Source organism: Triturus cristatus, chromosome 4_1, assembly GCF_964204655.1.
Source record: "Triturus cristatus chromosome 4_1, aTriCri1.1, whole genome shotgun sequence".
Classification (NCBI taxonomy): Eukaryota; Metazoa; Chordata; class Amphibia; order Caudata; family Salamandridae; genus Triturus; species Triturus cristatus.
Window position 1 is genome coordinate 928,435,531 of NC_140585.1, and position 19,712 is coordinate 928,455,242.

Consider the following 19,712-nt stretch of genomic DNA (forward strand, 5'->3'; position numbering starts at 1 on the left):
CTCCCACCCGCACTCCCATTCTGCCCTGTCGTCCACCGCAGTCCGCTCTGTCAGGCTCTCCGTACTGAAGCTCCCTTTCCCCGTCCGTCCTTCTCGGCCCCTCCCACCCGCACTCCCATTCTGCCCTTTCGTCCACCGCAGTCTGCTCTGTCAGGCTCCTGTACTGAGGCTCCCTTTCAAAATAATATTTAACAAAGGCTGACAAAGAATAATAGTGTGAGGTGGCTGACAAAGAATAATAGTGTGAGGTGGCTGACAAAGAATAATAGTGTGAGGTGGCTGACAAAGAATAATAGTGTGAGGTGGCTGACAAAGAATAATAGTGTGAGGTCCACTGAAGTGCATTCCTTTTGGTACTTTTGCAGCCTTTGGTGAGTTTTGGAAGACAAACGGCAGAAGATCATTGCTCCTCGGAGGTACGTGGGCACACAGAAGGGGAGTCGATGAAGCGCACACGTCAGGCAGCCTGTGTTCCTATGTACGGTGGTCTATGCGGAGCACAGGGTAGTCTATATGCAGGGTCTATGGGGAGCATGGTGCAGTCTATATAAGAGATCTATGGGGAGCACGGTGCAGTCTATATAAGAGTCAATGGGGAGAACGGTGCAGTCTACATACAGGGTCTATGGGGAGCACGATGCAGACTGTCTGTTGGGCTTCTTCTGTGGCACACATACAGAGTAGCCCGTCCATGTGGGTGTGCGACACACATAGCTAGTTGATTGTCGTGCTGTCAAAGCCCCACAGTCTCTGGTGTGCATGCAGAAGTATTTCAAGCATGCTCACTAACACAACAGTATTTTTTTCTCCCCATTTAGTAAAAATTACGGCACGGTTTTCTGGCTAGCGCGCCCTCTATCTCGCCCGCTGTGTCTGCTCCTCCTTTCACCCCTTTGACTTACCGCGGCCTGTCGGCTGCTGCTGTGGGTCCGACAGGCTGCTGGCAGTACAGGCCCCTTTGGGCCGGCACCGGGCGGGAAGAGAGCCTCGGTTTCTTCACGCTGCTGCTGTGGTTTGTGCTGCAGATCATGATGGCGCGTGAACTGTCCTTCCGCTTGCTACTGCCCCGCAGTACCAGGTGCTTTTGCGGCTTCGCTTCAGGACCTGCGGTGGTTTTTTCTGTTGTAACTGTTTCTTCTTGTGCTGCTCTGAATGTGTCCGCACTCGGAGATGCCTTGACACTTTCAGGCCTGCATTGCCCTCTTTATCCCTTGCCCCTCTGACCCACCTCCCCCGGACAAACACACACACAAAAGGGGTAACCGCTGCGGCGGGTCGGGCCCTTCTTTCATCCAGGCGGCGCAATGTACATAGCAGGGCCAAAGAAGAGTGCTATGAAGCACCCGGTGGTGGCACCGGCTGCTGCACCCGAAGGCCGCTACGCCTGCAACATCTGCCGCGACGACGAGAAGGCGCGATACCAGAAGCGTGGCTGACACCTCATCCATTATCACCACCGCTCGCGGCAAATCCAATTGAAATTGCCGAGTCCACTAGTGCAGTCAGTTACTGACCGTCACCCAGCTATGCAGCGGCTCGGGCTGCCACGACAGACTCCTGCCACACTGAACAGCCGCCAACCAATTCTGGACCAAGGAAGCGGGGTGTCAGTGGCTCGCTGCCTGAGGAGACTGGCTGCTGCCTTGAATGCAGTCTGGTAGCTGAAAGGAAACTAAACGGACATGGTAAGTAACAAGTGCACACCTTATTAGTAAAATGTTTGAAGGCTGCAATAAAAAGAGCAGATTTTGGTAACAGAACTGGAGCTGATTTTGTGTACCGCTCTCAACTGGGGAAGGGGGGGCGGGGTGTGGTAGTGCTGAGGCTCTGCTTGTGTGTGAGGGTCCTGGCGGGGCCTACCTGTGCAGCCTCCCATGGAAAGTACTTTGTGCCTTTTCACATGCTCTCACCGCATCCATGGAGTGTCCCACCGTACACGGAGCCAGCCGCACCTCCCGGGACCATGCAGGCTGCACTGCCTCCTTGCATCTCGAGTGTGCCCCACATGTGGATGTAAGTGCCTTGCTCATCCACTGGGCGCACACCGTAACCCTATGGTTGTCCAGAATTTCTCCACTGACAATCCTGACCCCCAGTTACAAAGGCGGCGGCCACACGGCAGAAAGGTCTCAAATCATACCATGTCCACTACCCTTTAATACATCTGTTATAATTGTGCGAATTTGTTCTCGCTAGCCACTTCTCTTTTTCTCATTTGACACTTCACATTTGACCTGTTTCTATCTGGTGGACCGTCGACCCTGTTGTTGCATCCCTGTCAGCCCACCTTCATCACAATTACAACTCTATTGCGTTTTTGTCAATGACAGCCTGCTTGGGCTCTCTTTCCACGTTGAGTGTCAGTTTGGAGGATGAACCACGGCAGGATAACATTAGCAAACATGCAGCCAAGTGTCAATTATAATGTAACACTCAGCATCCACAATTCCTTTTTGCAACGTTTGTTTATTTATGTAATTAACTGCAAACAGCAGAATCAACATACAACAATGGTTAAAAACAGTGTGAATAGACTGAAGAGGAGTTCTGTATCGTTTAACAAGTATTTTAACATCTGCAGAGATGATCCTAGCGATAAATATACCCGAATGGAATATATAGTCCAAAATGCCAAACTCATGTCCTCTGCCCAAGATACTTATGATGATGAGATATAAGGAAACACAGAGAAGAGCATCTCTCATTCCTCCTAAAATGTAAGCTTGTCTCGTTAGCTGATACATGCACTCTCTCCCTCTTTTGGAGCTTCTGTTTGGTTGGGACCCCAGTGTGCAGTCTCATCTGCCCCGTTCGTACTTCAGAGTCTTCAGCACCAAGCAGTTTTTTCTGTAGACCTGATGTTATGCATCCTGTGCCATCTCGCACTGACCCAATTGCTACTCTTCGAAGTCTTGCTCCATTAGCCCAACAGTGACCCCTCCTCCCCCTTGCACATCCCTCATATACCACCACAACGGTGCTATATGTTCACTTTTACCCTTGCTCTCTGTCTTGCCTCAGCAACATTAGCGCCCCAGACGACTCCGCTTCACTTTAGTGGCCTCTGAAAATTGGTCCCCGTGTTCAAAACTTCTCTTCCTTTGACAACTGCTTGGAAAGGACACAACCACGTTCTAAATTATTTCATAACCATAAAAATCCATAATTAGTGAAGTAGTTATTACAATCCAAAAGATAACAGGTATACCAAAAATTAAGTTAAATTAATTAACCAATAATGAAAATTTCAGCAACCTGAAACCTATTGCATTTGCATAAATACTCATATAATGGGGATAATGTGTATAACTGGGACACTTGCTAATAAAAGGGAGCACTTGACAAAGCCAATAGCTTGGTGGCGCCAACACATGCTTTCACAAATGCTGATTTTTACAAATGGTACAAAAGGGGGCTTGACCGATCACATCACTTTATCAATGTGCATGCTAACAGTTACATTACACAATACATGTTGGCATGTATACAGGGCTTTAAGTGGGCCGGGTCTTGCCGGTGATGACGTTTTAGCAAGCATTTGCAATGTGATAGGTCTTGTATTTACGCAAGTTTAAACTAGTGGTATTGTAATTGACAATGCCTTTAATTTATGTTTTAAAAAACGAAAATAATACCTAGTGAGTCACGCAGTTTGGTGCTAACTTTCCCTCCATGTTAAACAACAGTAGATGTTTCAGCACCCAGGCTAATGTGCTGCATAGCTAAATACATATAAGGTCCCAAAGGCGAGGCCGATTGCATTGCAAATGCTTGTTTGTTATGGATTTGCTCCTCTCCCTTGACTCGTCTCGCTTGTCAGCTTTATCTCCAGTACCTCTTTGTCCTTTTTACGCTTTCTCTTTCTCATGAATTCTCTCTTCCCTGTCCCGTGTTACCTTGCCTTCTACTCCATTGCTTTGTTCCCTTTTCTATTTCTCACCTCTCCCATGTTCTACCATGCTTCTGTTTCATCTATCCTCCTGTCCATCTCAGTTATCCATTGGAGATGCCTCAAATTATTTATTAAGTTCGCCTTAGCTGCCCTCCATGTCAGTTTCTCCATCTGTTTCACCATCTCTTGTAGGCTTTCACTCTCCTCCCCCTCACCTGTTCCTCCCCATCTTTAACAGCCTCCCTAAGCCCTCCCTTTATAGGCCTTCATTATTTTGCTCCTCCCTCTTTTGACCCTTCCCGCTTCTCTACGCTGCATTTAATTTCTCCCACTTCTTTTGATTCTTTCCCCTTCTGTGTCTTATTCTCTTACTTTTATGTTCTCTTTCTTTACTCCCAATTCTACTTTTTTCCCCTCAAACTGCAGAAAATAACAGTCTATATGTTAATAGATCTCTAAATTTCACATTAATAAGCCATAAAACAGCACGGGTTCTCAATTGACAATTGAGATCTTTCACATGTCATAGTCATGAAAATGTGTCATCTCCGAAACATGGACCAAACATAGAACCACCCCCCATCTACCTTCCCCTATCCTCCCACCCTCCTAAAATAACAGAATGAAACTGAGTACGCTAAAGAGATGGCGAAAATAAAAAGAGGGTAACATTGATGCATACCTCACAGTTTATTAAGCGTTGTCAGTCGAATAGATCATTGGATAACAAGTCTACCTGGGAATGCTCCAGAGAGGATCAGAACTGAAAGAGGTGCGGCGCTCGTGTACACAGGGAGCAGGCCAGCAAGGGAAGGCCCTTGGAGAGGTAGGACTCCAGGGCCAGACTGGGAACAGCAACCAGCCCTTGCAGATTGCTGCGCGACCGGCATTGGGAGCAGGGCCGGACTGGCCGTAGAGGGCACCGGGCAATCCCCCGGTGCGCCGCATGGGTTGGGGCCGGTTTTGGGCCCCAAGGGGCCGTTTTTGTTACAGGGCCGTTTTTGCAGCATAGCTGCAAAATCGGCCCTATAACGAAATCGGCCGAAAACCAGCCCTGGCAAAGAGCTCGGCGGCACCCCCAACCCCCTCCCTCCCCCCCCTCCCAGGGGTGGTGGCCTGCCGAGCACTTTGCCAGGGCCGGTTTTGGTTCCCAGTCCGGCCCTGCTTGGGAGGGGGGTGGGTGTGCTAGTAAAAAAAAGCACTGCTCCCGCTTTTGTTACTGGGGGCTGATATTGCAGCACTGTGAGAAAAAAACACCCCCTCAACCAGAAAACTGGCCTCCACCCCTCTGGCCCACCGGAGAAACGCCCAGGGCCCGCTACGGCCAGTATGGCCCTGCAGGACTCTAATTGGCCCCATGAATACTCAAAATATTTGAAGTCATCTCTAAATATGTCCACCACCCTGTCCATCGTAAGGGAACTCCAAAATCGTGCGTGCCACTGTGTCAAGGCTGGTGCCTCCCGCTTCTTCCATGTGGCGGCTATCGCCAGCTGTGCCGCTCCTAAACATATCCACATTATGGCCCTTTCACTCCTAGTTTGGTATTTCAAGCAGTTGTCCTGGAGACCCAAAAGCGTGAAATCAAGGGTTTCATGGATGGGATCAAACGTGTTAGGAAAGATTTTCCTAACAGCTTAATGGGGTACAAATACCAGTCATAGAATATCGTATAGTGTGTCCTCCTCATGCCTAATGAGTCCCACTCTACTTTATGACCAACCTTTCTCTACATCACACCTTTTGATTGCCTTTCATTTCTCCTCGCTCAGTATTCGTCCACTCTCTCTTGTCTTCTTTTCTCGCACATTCCTTTATATCTTTTTCATTTACACTCATTCCTGTTTTCATCTTTTTCTATATGCCTCCCCAATTTCCTACTGCCTTTCTTAATCACACCCTGCAACCTATCAATCCCTACAACTCTTTATGTTGTGATTAGGCTCTACAATATTGAAATATTAAATTTTTGGAATATCGTACAGACAAATATTGCCAAAGTTATTGAATGGCATAATGTGAGAGGATGTGGCCTTACGGCAAGAGCAGTTAACCTCGACACTGGGGAACCAGGTTCAAGTCTCGGCAAGGACGCTCAACATCCTGTGATTCTGGGCAATTCACTTAATCTCCCTGTACCTAACATAAAATGAATGTGTCAATCTGTAACGCGACTGGTGCTCATGTAAAGCAATCTGATACCTTCATGCCAAGTTCGCGCTATATAAAACTCTGGGGGAAAAAAAATGTAACCTTTATTTTTAATTGTGATTCTCAAAGTTATGAGATTTTAACACTGTCCCATTAAAAACTTTATTATAAGTGCCTACCTAATTCCGATGGGAACAGTAAAAAAAAGTTACTAGCTGCATCGGAATTTCTCCTAAAGACTCCGCTAAATGTAAGTGGGGTCTCAAAGTACAATACTGAGGAAACAGGAGAGTAGGCAATAGAATGGACAATCCCCCTGGTAATTCCTCTTTTCCCAAGGGGGGATCTCAGTGTCCTACTTGTAATTCCTGTTAACTCTTTTCCTAAAATTAACCTTAGCTCCAGTATCAGTAACTCGGGGTTGTGGGCCCTAACGGGGGCTGAGTTAATGGTGGGGAGAAAAGAAACTTCATCTAAGGGGAGTAAATAAATATATAATCAAAGTAATAAAGAATATAAACTTTTAACTAACAAAACATCAGTTGAATGGACTTTATGTTCTATTCCTGGTTCTCGCAACAAGGTTGCAGATTGTCTTTCGAGTTTCGGTTTGGTGGTAGAGGTAGAAGGTAGTGATGACGATGAACAAGTAAAGGTGTGTAGTGTAACTGAAGGAACCATTTCACAGGAAGAATGATTAGACGCTATTCGCAGTGACCTTGTACTTTAGAAGGTGATTGATATGATGCAAGATGAAGGGGTTCAAGCCGCACAAAAATTCAAAACTGTAGTGGTACTTGAAGGTGAGGTATGAGCTGTCTTGTGAAAGTGGGATTGTTTTACGTAAAGTTGAGTTATTGGTGGCGGGGTATGGATATCCTGATTGAAAAATTAATTAGAGAGTATCTTGATTGTGTGAGGAGTGATGAGGTAAATAAGGACTTGGAGAGATATCCCCAGGAAATCTTGGGAGTTAGTTACAGTGGATATTGTAGGACCTTTACATTGTAGGCAAATGAGCAATTATCTTCTGGTCTTAGTAGATCAAATTTCCCATTGGGCCAAGATAAGTATTTCAGGTGGGATAGAAACCAATGTGAGTTACGGATTTCTTTCATAGGGAAGGTTTAACTGATGCTATTCTTACTGACAACGGACCGCAATTTGCTTAAAAATAAATGGAAGAATTTCTCATTCTGAAGGGCATTAAGGATAGTAAATGCTCTTTCTATCATTCTGAAGGCGATGAACTGTTGAATGGTTCAATAGGGCATTGAAGGAGTGTGTGCAATTGAAGGTGAGTGCAGGAAGAAACTGGAAGAATGGTTTGAAATTGTGTTCGTATGTCTACAGATTCTCCCTAATTCTATGACGGGTAACATTTGAATCATTCAGAGGGATGAAGGCAAACACAGAAATGTCACCGGGTTGGATGTGTTGGAGAAAGAACAATAGTGCTTAATCAGAGTCAGATTATGTTTTTACAGGGAATTGAGATATGTGGCAAATTGTAAGTTGAACTATGATTTGTGAAAGTGAGTTGCACATTTCAATTTCATTGTGAGAGACTTGGACATGATAAAGAGTCCAGGCAGGTTGAGAGGTAAATCCAAGCTTTCTGGTCCACAAACAATTGTAAAAGTGTTTTTTGAATGCTGTCAAGGTAGAAGATGGGAGGATATGGAATCTCAACAGGGTGGTATCATACAAAATAATCTTCCACAGCAGTAGACTGAAAGTTTATCTGCATATCATACATGGGTTGGTATCATATGCCACCTCCATTTCAATGTTCTATCTTGCGTTCTTCCAAAGTATCTTGAGCTTCTCAGTATGATGGTGTTGTTAGTATTTAATGAAGTTGTAATTATCACCACCATTCTCATTGTTTTGAAAACTTTATGGTAGTGTTTTTTATTGTACACTTCTTTATTTCTCTGTTTGTAAAAAAAGGGTTCTGTGGTATTCTTTAGAGTGTATTTACAATGTCTTTTGCGTAAACTGTTGGGTAGTATTCCAGTTTGGTGATAATTTGACCGGATTGTTCTAATTTGGCCATTAGAGACTGGCCCAGGAGTGCAGATGGTCTGTGGATGGGATGCTCTTAATAAAGAACCAGCTTCATTCCTAGCACAGCAGGCCATTGTTAACAGACCTCTTTTATACATCTGCTTCATAGACTATTCATCGGGCTTCGATAAGGTTGACAGACACATACTTTGGAGTATTTCGACTCCTTTACTGCAGGCCTTAATCTCCTTGTATTTTAACACCTGGGTGCGAATGAAAATTGGAATGGCCAAGGGGTTTCGACAAAGATTTATATGAATAGAGGCCTGAAACAGGGTTGCATTCTGGCCCCAGCCCTTTTCAATCTATACACAGCAGACATCGGCCTAACACTGGGTTCCGCCAAATCGTTCCCACCCAAAATCCATAGCCTCCATATTCAACTTCCCCATTATGCTGATATCATTCTATTTGATCAGACTTACATCAGCCTTCAAAGTGTTCTCGATAAACTTCATGACTTCAATTTGAAAAATAAGCCTACTTTGGTGTATGGCTAATGGAAAAAGGATCTCCGAAAAGGCACCTGGCTAATTTAAGGAACAAGGGAGCTAGTCTTGCTTATGCCTTGTGTGAACTACAAGCTAAGCCTCATAGCCTAGCAGCTTCCCCTAGTTTAGCTTTGACAAAAACCAGGCAGGCTACCCCCGACCTTAGATCAGATTAAATTCAACGTTTACAGGAAGTTATTCCGGCACCCTAGTAGTTCCTCTAGGACCCGGGTGCTCCTAGAGTTTGGCCTATTAAAGCAAGATCTTGCCTGCAAAGCTGATTTAAAAAAAATATTGTAATATGGTTTTAGGGCAAAAAAAAGAGCCTGGAGTCCATCATTGGGCCATTGCTGGTTAGGGAAAAAGCGCTCCCACTAGTCCCTGGACAAGCTTTTTAAATGAAGCAATTCAATCCCTAGAAATTGGTGGAATATGGCATAACATTCCAACAAGATTGTGCCACATATCAAAATTGTACGATCAAGTATTATTAAACTGGGCAGAAAAGTTTGCTCAGAATAAGTTCGCATTTTTACTTCTGGATTCTTATAACTCTCTGCTTCCGCAATGTCATCTGCAAGCAAATATCAACAGCTCTAGAAGGTTACTGTGAGAACATTATGAACAACTCAGCATATAGTATACATATCAAAGGCAATATTAGATAAGCCACAATTATATTTCATCACACATCCTTAGTCTGTATTCGCTGCTTAGAGGTGTCTTTATGTTGTCATTCTTTTATCTTTTATGTCTGTTTTGATTTATTGAATCAAAGCTATGCCAAGCCACGTATAGTTGCCCTGCATACCTTATGCTGTCATCGCGTCAGTAGTCAGAGTGCAGCCCTCCTGCATCTCTCCATAGCAATCGGTCCATGTGCCGTACGTCACGCCTGCATCAGTACCTTATCATATACCTTTCTCACCAATCACACCTTGTGGAGCGTGGAGGCATCAATCGTGCTAAGCTCCTACTTTTCTACAAAAAGCGCAACAATGCCCATCTGCAGAAGCATATGGAAGCTAAGGAAGCTAAAACTACTTTACACTTCTTCGTTCCAAAATGAATCTCAGAAAAGTAATCTCCCCTTGCAGCCATGGTTACAACGCGTGTCCCAGAGAAGTGGAAAGTTTTCCTTCCCTGTCTTATTAGCTGGAACAGAGCAGGAAAACATGGAGTTTCTAAAATTAAAAAACGGTACTCCAGCACGCATTTATTAGTATTACCATTTAAATAGTCCACAATTCTAGACCCTTCGCCTATTACACATTTCCTCAACTATTGCGGAAAGCCGTGTTAAGATGCAATCATACCTTCACTGCAGGTGACATGTATGGTTATCCCACGGATGTCCTGACATACATGACACACTTGGGTGACTGATGATTTGGCTCCCCTGTGTGGCACAAATGAGTTTGGGTTTTGCAAGTGGCCATATTTTCATGGCCATTGAGCCATGTGGACAAATGGTTTTACAAGCTTTTCTCTCATGCAGCGGCGAAGCGTGGGTTGCCAGGGCCCGGGGCAGGCTAGTATTATTCTACTTTTCTTTTAATATTTTGCACCCCTAAGAATTTTGGGCCTGGGGCACCCGCCCCTTTAGCCCCCACCTCCCCACCCCCATGCTACGCCACTGCTCCCATGTGACTTTTTTATGCTGAACAAAGGGAGAAAGCCCAGTTGTGTGGGACCATCTGAGATGAGGATTGCCTACCATCCAAGCGGCTGACCCTAAGATAGACAGGCAGTGTGGGCTGAACCACGTGGACCACGTGACTCCACCTCCTCCTATTTAGTATAACCCCAGCGTTGTTAGTACATTTTGCAAGTCTGTGAAGGCACCAATTTCACTCTGTTTTTATTGCTTAAGTTAATCCGTTCAAGGGTAGAGTCATGGATAATCACTTTGAGTGGAGAGAAGCTGAAGGATCCCTCTATCTGCCACAGAAGTGCATAACTAGGCCTGGAAAAAAACAGATATTTACCAAGCAGACCAACAGCTGGATTAACCATAAGATTCCTTCTCTGTAGCATTTTTATCTGGATTGTGGGACACTTTGTAGTTTCGTTAGACTTTCAAGGCCAGTCCTTCCTGCTCCCATTGTATGTGTGACTCCTTTTCCGTGGGTCATAAAGCTTGGCTTACAGAACAGCATCTGTGAAGGGAATGGATACTTGCCATTGCTGTTCAAGAGCCTCTAATACTAATGCTGTACAGTGGGATAATTTCCTGACTCCCTTTGTACTCTTGGTCTCTCTGGGTATTGCCCTGTGAACAATGAAGCTAGTCTCCTTGAGATTGGAGAGGGTTTAAAAATTGGTTATACAGTCGGTGGTTGGCAATAAGCAAAATGGCGCTCTAAGGTCTATCACAAGCACAAATCAGTTATGGCAGGTAATTTGGCACAGTGCATAAGGTAGGGAAAAATCACTAGATCCCCACATGTGTGGCCAGCAGACCACTTATGCTATATATACAAATCATTTGCACACGTTCAAAAGTAAATACATTAAGTTACATAAATTATGACAATGATGCTTGTCTTTATATTTTCAGATGTCTTTAATTCAACATCTTTAAGACTTCTTAGCCAACACGTGTTTTGTCGCTGTTATAGGGGATTACCCCAAAACTTCTTCAGGGCTGAGGTCAGTTTGAAGTAGTCTCTTAGTTCCGGTGATAATTCCAACCCGGAAGGGGTTCCTATAAGTTCTGCTCCTGGAGAGGTAGACTAATTAGCCTTGTGTCCAGAAAGCTAAATATGCTTTCAAATGTAAGGGAGTTTCTTTTAGAAGAGCTGCCCCATCTGTCAGTATTAAGTAGAACCTGTTGACTCTCCAGGCCGTGGCGTGTTCGCCGTGCAAATCAGCAGTTTCGTATCTATAGGGTTTAAAAATTGACCTGGGGGAAAATTAAATTACCCTGAAAATGTTGAGAAATTCCCAATTTTTGCATATTGAGAAATTAGAGAAATGTCTCTAATTTTCACATTATGCAATTCTGGTTTGTTTTGCCCATGAATGGCTTGTTTGCACAGAAAGTGTCACACCAAGACATTTTATTCTCAAACTGTTTACCTCCCAGTATCTATGGGTGACTTTTTATGCTTGAAAAAAGTCATGCAAGATAAGTCAAACCAGTTTCACATACATTTGCGAAATTTAAATGGAATTTCATATTTTGCAAAAAAAATGCACTTTAGCACAATCCATTTAGAACTAATCTACAACATGGCACTCTATAAAATCAAGGTCCATTTATAATTCAAAAATCACCAATAAAAATAGAATGTTGTGGCACTCTCTGGGGCCAAGATATTATCCTTAGCAAAATGGCAGCACATACACAGAGTGGTACTAAAGTTTAAAATAACCTAGTGATCTGTCACTAATATGTCTATGTTTAATGATTTAAACATGCTCAACTATCTTTGGTATACGGCAATAATCCAGTCTTTCATTCTGACAGTGTTTACAAGTCCTGGTCAATGGGTAATGGTGAAAGACAGAATACTACAGTGTTTCAAAGAATTTCAAATATATCATATTAATGAACCTCAAGCAGTGTAAATACATATATAACTTAAAAAATCTAGATAAATTAGAGAGTGGAGCAGTACAGTTTTTGAGTTAAATGTCCTTTTGTGACCCTGCAGGTTTAGGGTATATAGATTTTTTTCATCAAGGTGAGGTAGTATCGATTTTCAGGATGAAACCCTAGATGACGTGATTCTGTTTTGTGGGAGGAGCAGTCCAGATTTTCTAGCTGAAAGCCCTTGATAAGGTGCTGCAGATTTAGGGGTGGTGCAGGGTATAATTTTCAAGTAAGATCCCTCCATAAGGTACTTCGGATTTAGGGGCAGTGCAGGGTAGATTTTCCATGTGAAACCTCTCGACTGGATGCTGTGCGTTTATGGGAAGTAGAGGGTAGATTTTCCAGGCCGAAGTCCTTGATAAAGTTCTACTGATTTAGTGTATGGCAGGGTGACTTTTTAGGTAATTACCCTTCATAACATTTTTGCCTGGATGACAATTCCCAGATGCGGTGCTGTAAAATAGGGAGCGGTAACGGTCAGTGATGTAACACAAAATGATGGGGCCCCCTGCAGAATGTGATGATGGTCCCCCCCAGTCTCCCATGTGCAACAGATATTCGTTCTCCTTGGGCTGAATGAGGCCTTCTTAAAAGATTGGGCTCCCCCCCTAGAGTGTTGGAGGGCCCCATTCAGCCCAAGGTCAACCGCAGGGGCCTGTTTATGCCCTAGGACACTGTAGACTTCATTTGCTTTATTTTAGGGGGGGGGGTGCAAAATTTGCTTTCACTAAATTATGTGGCGGCATGCATAATTATGTGAAATGAACTTCCATCAGTTAGTGCTACAATGTAGAGTCAAATGAGTATTGATGTGAGGATGCATTTCATGCTAAAAACAAGCACCACAATCAATAGGCACTTACAGCATGTTGTTCCTGTGCCTCACAAGGACCTTGAATTTTCAAGGATAGGCAGAGGCATTAGTCAGATAGTCCACATCTTCCTGCAACTTCCATTCATGTATACAAGAATATTTTTACGTGAGAACATAAACAGTGCAATAATGAACTTAATTATGTGATTAGAAACGTATCGTACCATTCACTGTCAACATTTTCATCTGGTGTATTGCAACACTTAACAGTGATGAATATTCTGACAGTATGTACTAGGAGGTGCAAGACAAAAATATATCTAGATGATTTTCAGGAGTACTAAGTGAGGTATTGATGGTCTTGGCAGACAGTGACCTTAAAGCTACAAACAGGTCTCAAGACCTGAGGGTTGGCTAACCAAGTCGGAGTTTCACTCGCCAGAATTCCACAAACTTACATAGAAACTCCGCAAGATTCCGTGGAGTTCTGCCAGTGGGTGGAAAATATGCAGCTCAAGCTTCTTCCACTGCAATTTAGGGCTGGTAGCATGAGCAGCGCTGAAAAACAGCGCCAATGGCACAATGTGTTGTGCAAGAGCGTGTGACAATTCAAGTTGTTTTGTTACCACTCAAGTAGAAAATTTACTCGAGTGGCAGCAAATCTACTCAAGAGCCGGCTCTCTGACCATGACTGCTCATGGCTGCCCTTCACCGCCCGCTATAGACAATCGTACTAGAGGGCGCCAAATCTCACTTGCTCTCATTTTCTGGAGCCTCAGAGGAAATAATTGGTGACTGCTAAATCAGCCTTTAACAAAGTATTAAACCATAAGAAACAGGAATTGGCAAAAACTGAGCAATGATATTGTTAAATAGGAATTGCTATTTTTGCGATATTGAGAAAGTGATTTCTAAAAACCAATTACCGGATATGATTTTCAATAACTGTGCGTAAAAGATTCACAAATTGCGAATGATTGCAAAAATAATAAATTGCATTCTTGAAATACTATTGAGTGAAATCAGGTGATAACCAGGAGCAAAGCATGAAATGCACTGCAGAGTTTCCCATTGGCACCACTCTTGGCAGAGGCGAGGAAGCTGTGCCAAGAGGAGAAGGAAGATGAGGAGCGACAGGATTTCCAGACCAAGGGTGACTCTATTTGATTAAATCGAAGAGAGGCTGGATGCCAAGGATAGGTTATGTGGGCAGGCGATACTTAAACTGATGGATGAACTGCAACCCGCTTTAGGCAGGCACTCTCGGCGTAGCCGGGCTTATATATACTGGCACCAGGAAGGTACAAGTCTATAGGTTGCATCTCAAGAGTGTTGCATACCTCTCTTGATACAGTGCTATCATAAGTACGCTAGCATATGATTTCACTATACCCCGCAGAGTACAAAGGTTCGGTTTCAAGACATAGCGCATTTTCCTTATGCACAGATGGTGCCCTTGTCCATTTATGTCCACTTTCCTGAAGTGAATATCTGTACAGAACCCGGAAAACTCAGCATTCACTTAACATACAGATGTTGTGTAATGCTACATGCATAATCACTGGCATAGCAGCACGGTACCCTCGGGTACTATATATGACTTATACATATATTGATGGGCATCACAGCATGACTGCCTCACTACAGGAGGACTCGGAGATCTGTGGTTACTTTGTGAGTTGTGGCACCACATATGCATATGTTTGTTGACATTATAGTGCAAAAACTAAAATAATATAAAATGTTTCATTGAAAGCTCCTATGTCTCACGTTCATGGATCATGGCGCTGTATCTAAATTTTCATACTCCTAGAGAATGAAGGTGCAATACCTCCCTCAAGCTGACCAGAAATATTATTGATATGACATTTCCACTATTGAAAGACAGATTCAGATGTCTGCACAAATGTGTGTGGGGGGCACTTGAATATGACCCATAGACATGTTGGAAGATAACATCCACATGTGCAATATTGCAAACAATCGTAATGGAGAAAGGAGTCCCATGGCGTGGCAAGAGACAGCAAAGGGTGTGCATGGTGTACTGTAGGGAGTAACAATTGTTTTTGAGGTAGTTGTGTTATGCAACAAAGCGTAAAGTAAAATCACTACTACGTATGGTGTTATACCCATATGTGACTGTTCATTCACAGGTCAAGATAGTGAATATGGAGGTTTACGGAACATGATGGCAACTGGCAGAGAAAGCTCAAAAGCAACTCTACCTGTAATCAATCAAATGAAAGACATTTGGAAAAAACCTATGTGATACCTACAAATGAACATTATTTGCATCCCTGCCCGGTCAGAGGGGCTCTTTCGCATGGCATCGAATTGCAGAGGCTGTTTGAGGAGGGGGGGGGGGCACAGATGCACTGCTAACACTAGAGGCTTCCTCAGTCTCTCCTGATGCAGAGGCAGGAATGTTTGGTGCGTTAGCTGCCTGCAAATCCTGGAAAGTGTCTGTGAGTTTGCTTCTAACAAGATCTATACTGTGTCTTTCAACCTGCATGTTTGCAGTACACTAAAGCCCTTTGATGCATGTAAACGGTTATCTGTTTGACTCTCTCTAGCATGTGTGCAGCTAAATCATCAGCAATTACTTAACAAATTACTTCATTAAAAAAAAGACTTCACAAAATTGCTTCACAGAGGTTTGTGAAGCTATAACGTTCACAAATGTTGCCTGCTTTTGTTAATTGAGACATGCCTGATCGAATGCTTTGATTTACTTTCATTCTCTTCTCCAATACACTCTCTGTGTTCTTCCAACTGTCTACTAGGCTCACATGTTTTAAACTGAGTAGCAGAAGGTATATCTATCTAATGGTAAGTCAGGTTGAAAGTGTCAGCCAACTTGCCTATAGGATCTGACCTGTCTAGCTACTGATGTAGCAATGTCCCTGGGTGTTTGGTCTGTAAATAGCAGTGGTTGATGGTAGCAGGCAGATTGTTTAGCTTGTGGGCATGAGTCAAGGTGCCTCTTGCTTGGTATTTTGTTGGTATTTTCTTGCTTGTTCGTGAAACAGAGGTCATACCTTAGCTTCCGAATTTCTTCTACACTTCTTTTGTCACCCCACTGCATTTAAGCTGTCTTATATTAATCTCCCTATCTGTTCTTTTTGACCTAGTGTACTTTTAGTGAGGTCTTCCCAAAACTGTTCGTCATTTTTGGCCACACAGTTGTCAGTCAGGATCTGCATTTCCTGGTCAATGAGTCTTCTTTTTCTCTCCCCCACGTCTGATGTGGCTTCTGGTTTGCCATTGGTTTCACCTCTCTCTTTGCAGTGCTGTGGTCTAGACCTTTGTTGTTCACATTGGCTCCCTTCTTCTGCAGCCATGCCCCTGGCTAACGTCCTGGGTCAGTGAAGTCATCAGTCGCTGATAAGTGACATTGGTTATTTGTGACTAGGATTCGCATTTTGCAACTCATGAGTCCCAAATTGTGATGCATACCGAAAGGCATTTTGAAAATCGGTATTTAGTGATTGCAAATAAAAAAAATTTAAAACGTTAATTGCTAATGAAGATGCCCTGTACATATTGTTTTGCAATTCAGAAATTGTGAGTTGCTAAATTTCTTCATTTCTGAATCACAAACTCATAAATGTGTACATCAGGTTCTGGGATCCCCGTGAGAGAAACAGATGTGCCTGATGCACCTTTGCATTGTGTGATGCAGGCTGATTTCAGATTTGTATCAGCTTATTCACAAAGATGGGCAGCAGATCCTTTGGGATTCTCATATACAACTCACGCTTGGAATGTGCATGTAACTTACAAAAATCTGCATAATTTGGATATTGCAGGAAATTAAAAATATGCTAAACAAAATTACACAAAATGCGAGTCTGGCATTTGTGTGCTGTTTTCAGCGCAAAATGTGTCCTCGCGTCCATTTTGGATGCTAGAACGCGTTTTCCTCTCCAAAGAGTGATAATTCGCCAGTGGCAGGAACAACAGCGTGCATTGTTCTCTCTGTGCTCATTGTTGCTCAGCTTACATTGACTATTTAATATTGAAACCATTCTTCAATATGGGTATTCTGTACCTGCTTATCATGAAATTAAACAGCTTATTGCTTATACTCAGTGGTTAATTTGAGCTGGTGTTTGCACCACACGATGTTGCTGCTTGTCTATTTTTGAGGTTAGCACATCAGCAGAGTGTTTAACAATTAAATATGCATTTAAAATTAATAATACCAGCAGGTCCTGGTCATTCTGACAGCTTTCAATGGCTTGCATTAGTCAAATTGTTAAATTTGTAAGAGTGTGCTGATTATTTGTGCTGGTGCTGACATTGGCAGTGTGGTAGGGGCAGGTGCTGGTGCAAGCTGCAGTGGCATCCTGAGAAATTTCTTGAGCCATGGCACTTAAGTTTCATATTTTTAATTCTTACAAATTAATCAATGGCTATAATTAAATAGGTGATTGATTGCTTGTTATAATTTATGAAATTTCAAAAACTCATTAAATGAGATTATGCTGACGGCACTGCACAAAAGAAAGTGATGCTTGGATCCTAGAGATACCACAGTGAAACCTGTTCTAGAGTGCATTGTCACGCTAATGCAGTCATTTTACCAACTATCTGTTCCACACATGCATTAATAATAGATTAATACATTGTGAAGTCTTATTATGGTCCAATAATGCCATTAAGGAGATCTGGTGACGAAGTAAAACTGAAAGAAAAAGCCAGTATAATTTGTCACTAGAGTCTGGTGATGTCTTTGTTATTCGATAATACACATTCAAGCAATGTATATTTTATCTTACATATTTAATTTTGGTGGAGTGTGTAAGAGAGTAGGATCTGCTTCTTATAGTTACCCCCACGTTTTTCGACTTTAGTCTGGCTGGGGCCCTGCTAACCAGGACCCCAGCCTAGCTGCTTCTTCTCTAAATTGATTACCAGTACCTTAGGTACACTCCAGATTGGATTCCGGGGTACCCTTATAAGTCTCTAGTATATGGTATACTATGTACCCAGGGCATAGGTACCCCAGAGGCCTACCAGGGGCTGCAGCCTGTATTATGCCACTCCTGGGAAGCCTTCCAAAATGACACCACAGGAATGCTACTGCAGCCTGGGTAAGGTGGTGCATGCACCCCTTACTGAGATATAGGTTCACTATATCTCTCCATATCACTGCACATATAAACCTATCAGTCACCCCTATGGCAGCCCTTACTAATCCTGAAGGCAGGGTGCTGGGTTTTATGTGAGAGGGTGCTCATGCATGAGCAGAGCCCCTCTGCAGCCTTCAGAACCTTTATTCTGGGGTTGTTTGTGATGCAGCCAAACCATATACTCTTAAGTGCATTATAACCAAACGGTAAATGCTAACTTTGGGATGGCTGCACGGAAACACATCGGGAAACACGTTGTGTTTGGTGTCAAACACCTTGGAATCATACCCCCACACCAGTAACTGGTGTGGGAGTATGATCCCACCATTCTAGAGGGAGAGACATGACCGCACCGTTACCAGCTAACAGAGCCCTGGTATCACAAAATGGATGCTGCCAGCCACAGACACGAGTCTGCCCTCCTACTGCTGGACAAAACTCCGGCAGGGGAGGCCTAGACAATAGGTTTCGTGTCACAGGGAGGTGTCACCACCTCCCAGACAGGCTTTAGTGTATTGGGGCTGGGAATGCTTTGAAGTCTGCACTGGGGGCACATTAGGTGTCCCTGTGCATAGTCCAGCTCAAACCGGTTGCAGGGGCTACCAGCCCCTGCAACGGCGCAAAACTGGAAATAGGAATTGGGTGTAGCCACCCCTCTTTCCTGACCCTCCCATAGGTGGGTCCCCAGAGTTTGTCCAACCCCTTCCTTGGGTATAAGAAAGGAACCCCTGACTACAGGACTTTAGATTACACCTGGACGAAACTCTGATACTGAAACCTGGAACTTCGACGATCTACATTGAACTAGATGACTGAAGAATCTCCCTTGGAGTGAAGGAGTTACTCCCCTGCAAGGCAGGCACCAAAGACGCATCTGACCGGTTTGCATCTCCGAAGCTCCCGCCGGACTCCGAAAAATTTTGCAACACAGGAGGTAGGTTTCCGTGATCTTAGAGGTCGATCAGTGCCCACAGCAAGTTTGAGGCCCGTATCCCTCATGGCGACCGTGAAACCCGAACCCCTGGACACCGCATCACTTTGCAGAAGCATCAGCTTTCCAACAACTCCTGCAGCTGAGCTTTGGGTTACTTGTAGCCCTGACCTTGAGCAGCATTTGCACCGAAGATTTCCCGCCTACACTCCCCAAGTGTTCCGTGAGCTGGCCCTTTGTGTTTTCTCTTGAGGTCCCTTTGCAATCCCTGGTCCGTCGACTGGTGGGTCCCTATGAAGGCAACTCTAACTTTAATTGGGCTTACCTGGTTGCTCCAGACATGCCCTGACTCTCCATTGCTTGGGGAGTCCCCAGGACCTTGCTGGTCCGCACCGAAGCATCTTTTCTCTTCCTGCCTGGGTTGCTGTTGCCAAGGCTTGTTGGGTTCAATCCAAGCACCGACACTGCAGCACTCTACATCCTTTGTGAGACAGCTTGAATCCAGCTCCTGGTCATCGTCGACACCTCCTGGTCCTCGTGGCTGCAGAGTCAAGCTTCACCTCTTCGCACCTGAAACACCCGACATCGGTGGTCATTCGTCTATCATGCCCCTGGTCACTGGCAAGTGAC

The 19,712-nt window shown here is 44.0% G+C and overlaps 1 protein-coding gene across 2 annotated transcripts in view; it reads left to right on the forward strand.

The window, feature by feature from the left end:
• Positions 1–19,712, forward strand: part of SHANK3 (SH3 and multiple ankyrin repeat domains 3) — a 2,151,740-nt gene that overhangs the window by 446,875 nt on the left and 1,685,153 nt on the right. The gene's annotated exons all lie outside the window — the stretch shown is intronic.